Source organism: Oncorhynchus nerka, linkage group LG19, assembly GCF_034236695.1.
Source record: "Oncorhynchus nerka isolate Pitt River linkage group LG19, Oner_Uvic_2.0, whole genome shotgun sequence".
NCBI classification, from domain to species: Eukaryota; Metazoa; Chordata; class Actinopteri; order Salmoniformes; family Salmonidae; genus Oncorhynchus; species Oncorhynchus nerka.
In genome coordinates this window covers 43,811,131-43,821,597 of record NC_088414.1, presented here as the reverse complement: position 1 = coordinate 43,821,597, position 10,467 = coordinate 43,811,131, and the positions used below count along the sequence as shown (strand labels likewise).

The window sequence follows — 10,467 nt, the reverse complement described above, 5'->3', positions numbered from 1 at the left end:
TTTCCTAAGAGTGTTTTACTGTCGGAGGAGAAAACCATGCAGGTAAAAAAAAGAGAAAATATGCTACTAATTATTTTATCAATAAAATATCTTGCACAACTAACTACATACATTTTTTTATCACTTTATTTTGAGATTACACCATGTAAATGTAATTTGCCTCACGAGGTACCAGTGGAGGAGAGTCTCATTTCATAGTGCATTTTCGTCCACTTTCCCTCTCCTAGATTACCTTTGACCTTTTTAAAAAAGGAGGACAGAAAGGTTTGAGGAAAAAGGACACAGGAGTTGAGCATTCCAATTGAGTAAAGGCCCAGGTGTCATCAAGGATCCAGACGATTCAGTTTTTTCCAACCAATCATCTTCAGGGTCTGTTTTGACTTAAGCCTGAATCACTTTCCTTACCGTAAGGACCGTGAGAGGGCAACCATAGTCAGAGGGCTAGTCACGGTTGCGGTCAAATCAACCACTGCCCCATAAACACTCTGATAACACACATCAGCAAAAATGACAATTTAGAGGAAACTAGTGTTCCTATCTGATGTTCGGATTTCATTTTTCTAATCACACTCTACCCAGGTGAGTTGGCATGGCAGATTTACCCCACTGGACTTGGATGCGTAGCAGGATTAGTCCCCCTGCTACAGTTTTAACTGTATTTCAATGTTATCCACTGATTTAAAGAATAGCAAAACATTTTATATAATGGACTCCATCAGACACACAGAGAGAAAGAGAGAGAGAGACTTCTGTATGTGTGATGTTTACTGTAAATTTTTATTGTTTATTTCACTTTATATATTCACTTTATATATTATCTACCTCACTTGCTTTGGCAATGTTAACACATGTTTCCCATGCCAATAAAGCCCTTGAATTGAATTGAGAGATAACGGTCATTTATGACCTACTACCTGATTTCTAAAGTAACACTGACACCCTCTGACCAAAATTATACATGTAGCCTACTCTCTTTCGTGTGTGTATTTCTATCTGCCTATCTGTGTCTAGACAGGGAGCTCAATTTTGATCCCCCCCACCTGGTCTTTTGACCAATCACAACAGAACTTTTCACATCAGATCTTTTTCAGAGCTGATCTGATTCGTCAAAAAAAAAAAAGATCAGAATTGGGCTGCCTGTCTAAAAGTGTCTCTGTTGTGTGCTTGTTTCTGTCTCTGTATACTGTAGCCAACAATCAGTCATCTCCTCTTCTTGTTTGACTGAATTGGATGTGTTGTTGTCCCAGTTCCTTCAAACACGAACTGCACTGCCCCCTAGCTGTTCATTCACGGAATAATCGAAGTGCACGCACATAGTAGTCCGTGAACGCGCACCACGCTGTCCGGGAAAAAAAAGTGCTGAAATGTCGTCACTTCCGGGAGGCATTCCTAGCCTGGGAAAAAAAAGCGGGGCTGGGAGCTCTCTGTACAAACAACACGCCGGAGAGTGATCAGCCATGTCATAAGACAACACTGAAATCAGACTGAATCTGTCATCGGTTCATAAATAAAATCATTGTCATTTTTTCCCCCCCAGGACTGACCGACACGTATATCGACGAAGCCGTGCATGAACTGGAAAGCACTGACGTTTAGCCGAATAGCTCATTCAAGACAAAAGCTCCAGCAGGTAAGAACCATTACAGCCGCTGTTTTCGGACACATTTGAAAGCACCTAGTTAGCTGGTTTGTTAAGAGAACTGTGTATAGATGCTGATCTGGGTCAACAGTTAGGTAACGTTAGCTGGGTAACTAACTAGTTATCCAGGCCTTTTTACCGACCTGTTTCTCAAACCGGACCTTGGTTATTCATTGACTTCAACGACGTTATAGCCTGCGACGCAATTGCATTTTCGAGATGTCATCTCTCTTTGGAAGCTAGCTCATTTCCTTAGACATTTTATAACATGAGCTTTATAGCTAGCTAAAGGGTTTGTAGAAAGCTTTATTTTTGCTGGTAATACGCTAGAACCGGCCAGTCTGTATGTCACCGCTGCAAACGTTACCTGTTGAAATTCACCTGCGCCGCACCTGTCTGTCTTACTGGTGCCAGTTTAGACTGATTTAATCAGGCTCAAATACGCAATTAATTGGTGTATATACAGCCTGAGACGAATGGCTGCAAAATCGTGTAAATTATCATTACAAGCCATAATGTTGAATACATTACATTTAAAATGACTCTACAGACTGTCTGTGTGGTTTGCTGTTCGAAATTTGAGACAAAAGATCCACAGAAAAGTATTGTTTACCCGAGTTTTTAGAGAGCCAGTAGGTATGTGGTTTGGTTCAGCACCAAGGTAAAGTTAGTTTGATATTGGATATTCAGTTCTCTCGTCAATAGCTATTGAACCAAGCATGAACAATCAACACTTTTTGTCTGTGAATTGGAGTTAAATATTGAAACACTATTTATTCATTTTTTTAAATACAAAATTCACACTCAATGTGTTGATTGTTCTTCATCTTGAAACCCTGATTCAGAATACCATTTTCATTGTCATGGCATACTTGGTTCAATAGATACAGACGAGAGAACCAAATATCCAATATAAATGAACTTGACCTTTGTGCTGAACTGAACCCTAGATACTGAACATAAATATAAACTAGTGATGATGTGACATTGTTGTCCGACATCGATATTTACCTTGCCAAAATAAAACGATACCGATGTTTAACATTTTATATTGGCCTTTTAAGCATTAGTTAACACATGGACGCAGCGGTCTAAGACACTGCATCTCAGTGCTAGAGGAGTCACTACAGACACCCTGGTTCAAATCCAGGCTGTATCGCAGAGGTCTAAGACACTGCATCTCAGTGCTAGAGGAGTCACTACAGACACCCTGGTTCAAATCCAGGCTGTATCGCAGAGGTCTAAGGCACTGCATCTCAGTGCTAGAGGAGTCACTACAGACACCCTGGTTCAAATCCAGGCTGTATCGCAGAGGTCTAAGGCACTGCATCTCAGTGCTAGAGGAGTCACTACAGACACCCTGGTTCAAATCCAGGCTGTATCGCAGAGGTCTAAGGCACTGCATCTCAGTGCTAGAGGCGTCACTACAGACACCCTGGTTCAAATCCAGGCTGTATGACAGCGGTGATATCACATCCAGCCATGATTAGGAGTACCATAGGGCGGCGCAAGTCCCATAGGGCGGAGCACAATTGGCCCAACGTCGCCCGGGGCAGGCCGTCCATTGTAAATAAGAATTTGTTCTTGCCTAGTTAAATAAAGGTTACACACACCACACTGGCCAAAACGTTATTTTCTTGCTATTTGCGTAGGTCCCCATTGCCAGTAAAACATAATCAAAATGTATTTCTTTCACTTAATTGCTGTGCGGTTTCGTTGTTCGTTTCATTCTCAACCAGGATCCCTATGGAATGCCGTTTGGGTCTTTGCTATGGAACGCCGTTTGGGTCGTTGCTATGGAACGCCGTTTGGGTCTTTGCTATGGAACGCAGTTTGGGTCTTTGCTATGGAACGCCGTTTGGGTCTTTGCTATGGAACGCCGTTTGGGTCTTTGCTATGGAACGCCGTTTGGGTCTTTGCTATGGAACGCCGTTTGGGTCTTTGCTATGGAACGCCGTTTGGGTCGTTGCTATGGAACTCCGTTTGGGTCGTTGCTATGGAACGCCGTTTGGGTCGTTGCTATGGAACGCCGTTTGGGTCGTTGCTATGGCGTGTCAAAAAAGATACACGTCAAATAATACTTTGATGTGTCAAATAAGCGTGTTGACCAATCAGGACCTGAATGTGACTGCATGTCACATTTTTTCCGTAGTTATTATATCACTCGTATTTTATGTCACAACGATTCATCGACACGTGCGCTGTGATGCTGGTAAAGTTGTCTCGCGCACCTACAGTGCTGGTAATAAAAAAAGTTAGCTAGCTCATGGATGCAAACAATGTTCTTCCCCAAAATCATAACAAAACCACAATCTGTTTCAGTAGTTATAGTTAGCTATCTATATAGCTAGGTGTCATCTAAAATAGCCCTAATTAATAAGTCGGTTCTCATTTGATTAATGGTGGTTGGACCACTATATGTGAAGCTAGCCACAATAAGGATTAGCCACAATGCTGGACTATGTGGTTAACCTTCAAATTAAAAGTATGGCATAATTCTACGATTTGTATTAATTTGCATCACTGTCAATGACACTTTTCTTTTGAAGTCAAACGGCAAATTCCACTATTGTGCCTAATCCTTATTGTGGCTAGCTTCACAACACATAACCCGGTCCGGTCGAGCCTCACTAGCCAGATGAAGCTAGCTGGCTCTTTTATAACGTTAGCTTTGGGCAACAGGGTTAAGTAGCTGTCTAGGTATTTATTTTCAAGAACTGAAGTTCAATTTCAATAAGCGAACAACGAGTGACAACCTAGCTAACACTTAACTCACAAGGATTCCTAAATCATTGCTAAGAATAATGAAAATGACTGCAGGTTCTACTGGTGATTGTTTTCAGGCTGGTTGTATTGGTGCTAGCTAGGTACCACGCTAAAGCTAGCTAACCTAGAAGTTGCGGTCAAACAAATGATGCTTTATTACCAACGTGGTACTGTAAACACGTCGTTCATGGCTGGTGTTTGCAGACTTTCGTCGTTGTTGTTGTTGTTGTACAGCTTTGACATTTTACGTGGCGTTTATATAGACACTTCAGCTTTGACATCGGTTTTGCACATCGGCGTTAAACTAGACATCGGTCGATTCCGCTATATATCGTGTATCCCTAAAATGAACAAAACATAGACCCTTATCTATGGATTTCACATTACTTGGCAGGGATGCAGCCATGGGAGGGCTTGGGCCCACCCCTTGGGAGCCAGGCTCAGCCAGTCAGCATGACCGAGCCGCATTTTCCCCTTAGGGAATTTTTAGAAACGATTGAAATAAGGGCTGTGATTCGTCTAGGCTTACCCTGGTGTGATGTTTTGATAACCGTGTACATCTCTCTAGGTCAAGGTGACTTTTATCAATATATTCGCCTGTATTTACCCTCTCAAAGATTCAATGCTAATTAGCTGCTAATGTGGCTATCATAAAGAACTACAAATGATCTCGATGACCTGAACGAGACTGCCGAATCGAGGCAAAGGTAAGAGTCTCTGGATTAACTTTCTGCTAGCTTAATGTAGTGATGAATCAATTGGCTAAATATTTGTACATTCTTTGTACTGTTTTGTGCAAGTTTTAAATTGACGCGACTCCTGTTAGCAAAGGTGTCTGCTAGAGATGGCTTGCAGGGATTTGTAGTTTTACGTGACATGTCTACATTGATGCAAATTAGCATTTTAGAATCTGAGAGTAAATAGAGGCAAATATATTGATGAAAGTCACCTTGTCCTAGAGAGATTTACATGGTTATCAAACTATTGGTACCGTTTCCCTGTTTGACTGAAATAGGTTTTATGGGTATTTTGACACCTCCACTGTGGGTCTCTAATGAGGCTGATGCAACAGATCAGACTGTTTAGCTTAAAATGTTAATGTTTTTATTGATTTAAATTTCAATATTTTTTTTACATTTCTTCAAATATTACAAAATGTAATTAGCAGGAAAACACTGTTCTCAAAAACACACCGCATGCGCACGTGCCTTCTTTGAAAGAAGGCTAGGCTACTTTGAAAGAAGGCTAGGCTACTTTGAAAGAAGGCTAGGCTAGGCTACTTTGAAAGAAGGCTAGGCTAGGCTACTTTGAAAGAAGGCTAGGCTAGGCTACTTTGAAAGAAGGCTAGGCTAGGCTACTTTGAAAGAAGGCTAGGCTACTTTGAAAGAAGGCTAGGCTAGGCTACTTTGAAAGAAGGCTAGGCTAGGCTACTTTGAAAGAAGGCTAGACTAGGCTACTTTGAAAGAAGGCTAGACTAGGCTACTTTGAAAGAAGGCTAGGCTAGGCTACTTTGAAGGCTAGGCTAGGCTACTTTGAAAGAAGGCTAGGCTACTTTGAAAGAAGGCTAGGCTACTTTGAAAGAAGGCTAGGCTACTTTGAAAGAAGGCTAGGCTACTTTGAAAGAAGGCTAGGCTACTTTGAAAGAAGGCTAGGCTAGGCTACTTTGAAAGAAGGCTAGGCTAGGCTACTTTGAAAGAAGGCTAGGCTACTTTGAAAGAAGGCTAGGCTACTTTGAAAGAAGGCTAGGCTAGGCTACTTTGAAAGAAGGCTAGGCTACTTTGAAAGAAGGCTAGGCTACTTTGAAAGAAGGCTAGGCTAGGCTACTTTGAAAGAAGGCTAGGCTACTTTGAAAGAAGGCTAGGCTACTTTGAAAGAAGGCTAGGCTACTTTGAAAGAAGGCTACTTTGAAAGAAGGCTAGGCTAGGCTACTTTGAAAGAAGGCTAGGCTAGGCTAGGCTACTTTGAAAGAAGGCTAGGCTAGGCTACTTTGAAAGAAGGCTAGGCTACTTTGAAAGAAGGCTAGGCTACTTTGAAAGAATGCTAGGCTAGGCTACTTTGAAAGAAGGCTAGGCTAGGCTACTTTGAAAGAAGACTAGGCTAGGCTACTTTGAAAGAAGACTAGGCTAGGCTACTTTGAAAGAAGGCTAGGCTACTTTGAAAGAAGGCTAGGCTAGGCTACTTTGAAAGAAGGCTAGGCTAGGCTACTTTGAAAGAAGGCTAGGCTAGGCTACTTTGAAAGAAGGCTAGGCTAGGCTACTTTGAAAGAAGGCTAGGCTAGGCTACTTTTGAAAGAAGGCTAGGCTACTTTGAAAGAAGGCTAGGCTACTTTAAAAATGACATAAAACGTCCAGGTTGTAAACAGTTATATGGTGTGTGATGTGCGTTGCGTAACAGACGCTGGCCTTCACTCTCCCGTCTTGTGACCATTTCATCAAACCCTTCCTCAAACCGTGCCTCGAATCAAGCCTTTTAGACGTGAATGTTAATCATCCTTCCTTATATTCGTCAAACATCTCTGGTGTTTTTAGCCTAATATTTATGGATTTAAAAGTCTCATTAAAGTTTGGTTACGATTATCTGGCGCCTCCCTTATGTCAGCATAGGTTTGGACATGTAGGATGTAACCATTGTGCATATGACCTACAGTATGACATATGTAGGATGTAACCATTGTGCATATTACCTACACTATGACATATGTAGGATGTAACCATTGTGCATATCACCTACACTATGACATGTGTAGGATGTAACCATTGTGCATATTACCTACATTATGACATGTGTAGGATGTAACCATTGTGCATATCACCTACACTATGACATGTGTAGGATGTAACCATTGTGCATATTACCTACATTATGACATGTGTAGGATGTAACCATTGTGCATATCACCTACATTATGACATGTGTAGGATGTAACCATTGTGCATATCACCTACATTATGACATGTGTAGGATGTAACCATTGTGCATATCACCTACATTATGACATGTGTAGGATGTAACCATTGTGCATATCACCTACATTAGGACATGTGTAGGATGTAACCATTGTGCATATCACCTACATTATGACATGTGTAGGATGTAACCATTGTGCATATCACCTACATTATGACATGTGTAGGATGTAACATCAAGGCGGTGGCCCGTTCCTGTAGGTTCATGCGCTACAACATCCGCAGAGTACGACCCTGCCTCACACAGGAAGCGGCGCAGGTCCTAATCCAGGCACTTGTCATCTCCCGTCTGGATTACTGCAACTCGCTGTTGGCTGGGCTCCCTGCCTGTGCCATTAAACCTCTACAACTCATCCAGAACGCCGCAGCCCGTCTGGTGTTCAACCTTCCCAAGTTCTCTCACGTCACCCCGCTCCTCCGCTCTCTCCACTGGCTTCCAGTTGAAGCTCGCATCCGCTACAAGACCATGGTGCTTGCCTACGGAGCTGTGAGGGGAACGGCACCTCAGTACCTCCAGGCTCTGATCAGGCCCTACACCCAAACAAGGGCACTGCGTTCATCCACCTCTGGCCTGCTCGCCTCCCTACCACTGAGGAAGTACAGTTCCCGCGCAGCCCAGTCAAAACTGTTCGCTGCTCTGGCCCCCCAATGGTGGAACAAACTCCCTCACGACGCCAGGACAGCGGAGTCAATCACCACCTTCCGGAGACACCTGAAACCCCACCTCTTTAAGGAATACCTAGGATAGGATAAAGTAATCCTTCTCACCCCCCCCCTTAAAAGATTTAGATGCACTATTGTAAAGTGGCTGTTCCACTGGATGTCTTAAGGTGAACGCACCAATTTGTAAGTCGCTCTGGATAAGAGCGTCTGCTAAATGTCTTAAATGTAAATGTAATGTAACCATTGTGCATATCACCTACATTATGACATGTGTAGGATGTAACCATTGTGCATATTACCTACACTATGACATGTGTAGGATGTAACCATTGTGCATATCACCTACACTATGACATGTGTAACCATTGTGCATATCACCTACACTATGACATGTGTAACCATTGTGCATATCACCTACACTATGACATGTGTAACCATTGTGCATATCACCTACACTATGACATGTGTAACCATTGTGCATATCACCTACACTATGACATGTGTAACCATTGTGCATATCACCTACACTATGACATGTGTAACCATTGTGCATATCACCTACACTATGACATGTGTAACCATTGTGCATATCACCTACACTATGACATGTGTAACCATTGTGCATATCACCTACACTATGACATGTGTAACCATTGTGCATATCATCTACACTATGACATGTAGGCTTATTTATCTACATGACAAATACATCTTAATGTTATTCCATTGTTGGCCTTTCTGATCCAATTCTGAAAGGAGTAATTGATTGAAATTGTGATTTAAAAAATAATAATAGATATTTCTGTTACTTATCCATTCAGACAAATTAAACTTGTTGTTGTCCTACAATTTTTTTTTTTTTTTTTTTTTTTTACTTGTTCCAGACAAGAGGACAGGCGTTAATGTGGGGCCCTGTACGACAGTTTTATTAACTACAGGTAACTGCCAAAATAAACAAAACCCTTAAGTAAATGATACAAAGTACATTGTGTGCTTCCACACAGGTGTAGTTCCTGAGTTAATTAAGCAGTTAAAATCCCATCATGCTTAGGGTTATGTATAAAAAAATGCCACGTTGCTCATTATTTCAGCTACCATGGCTAGAAGAAGAGATCTCGGTGACTTTGAAAGAGTCAGTCACCAGATCTCAAACCAATTGAACACTTACAGTAGATTCTGTAGCAGCACTGTATTCCGTCACCAATCAACAAAACACCAAATTATGGAATTTCTCGTGGAAGAATGTTGTCACGTCCCTCCAATAGAGATCCAGACTCTGGTAGAATCGGTGCCAAGGTGCATTGAAGCTGTTGTGGTGGCTCGTGGAAGAATGGTGTCACGTCCCTCCAATAGAGATCCAGACTCTGGTAGAATCGGTGCCAAGGTGCATTGAAGCTGTTGTGGTGGCTCGTGGAAGAATGGTGTCACGTCCCTCCAATAGAGTGCCAGACTCTGGTAGAATCGGTGCCAAGGTGCATTGAAGCTGTTGTGGTGGCTCGTGGAAGAATGGTGTCACGTCCCTCCAATAGAGTGCCAGACTCTGGTAGAATCGGTGCCAAGGTGCATTGAAGCTGTTGTGGTGGCTCGTGGAAGAATGTTGTCACGTCCCTCCAATAGAGATCCAGACTCTGGTAGAATCGGTGCCAAGGTGCATTGAAGCTGTTGTGGTGGCTCGTGGAAGAATGTTGTCACGTCCCTCCAATAGAGTGCCAGACTCTGGTAGAATCGGTGCCAAGGTGCATTGAAGCTGTTGTGGTGGCTCGTGGAAGAATGGTGTCACGTCCCTCCAATAGAGATCCAGACTCTGGTAGAATCGGTGCCAAGGTGCATTGAAGCTGTTGTGGTGGCTCGTGGAAGAATGTTGTCACGTCCCTCCAATAGAGTGCCAGACTCTGGTAGAATCGGTGCCAAGGTGCATTGAAGCTGTTGTGGTGGCTCGTGGAAGAATGTTGTCATGTCCCTCCAATAGAGTGCCAGACTCTGGTAGAATCGGTGCCAAGGTGCATTGAAGCTGTTGTGGTGGCTCGTGGAAGAATGGTGTCACGTCCCTCCAATAGAGTGCCAGACTCTGGTAGAATCGGTGCCAAGGTGCATTGAAGCTGTTGTGGTGGCTCGTGGAAGAATGGTGTCACGTCCCTCCAATAGAGTGCCAGACTCTGGTAGAATCGGTGCCAAGGTGCATTGAAGCTGTTGTGGTGGCTCGTGGAAGAATGTTGTCACGTCCCTCCAATAGAGATCCAGACTCTGGTAGAATCGGTGCCAAGGTGCATTGAAGCTGTTGTGGTGGCTCGTGGAAGAATGTTGTCACGTCCCTCCAATAGAGTGCCAGACTCTGGTAGAATCGGTGCCAAGGTGCATTGAAGCTGTTGTGGTGGCTCGTGGAAGAATGGTGTCACGTCCCTCCAATAGAGATCCAGACTCTGGTAGAATCGG

General features: G+C 43.1%; 1 protein-coding gene across 2 annotated transcripts in view; it reads left to right on the top strand.

Moving 5' to 3' along the window:
- The first annotated feature begins 208 nt into the window (after positions 1-208).
- The window catches only part of arfip2b (ADP-ribosylation factor interacting protein 2b), an 82,668-nt gene continuing 72,409 nt past the window's right edge, over positions 209-10,467 (top strand). Inside the window, exon 1 of one of the 2 annotated variants that reach the window (XM_065004966.1) lies at positions 209-1,630. The gene's annotated coding sequence lies outside the window, so the exon portion shown is untranslated. The remainder of the gene's footprint in view (positions 1,631-10,467) is intronic. The other variant, XM_065004968.1, reaches the window with a different exon arrangement.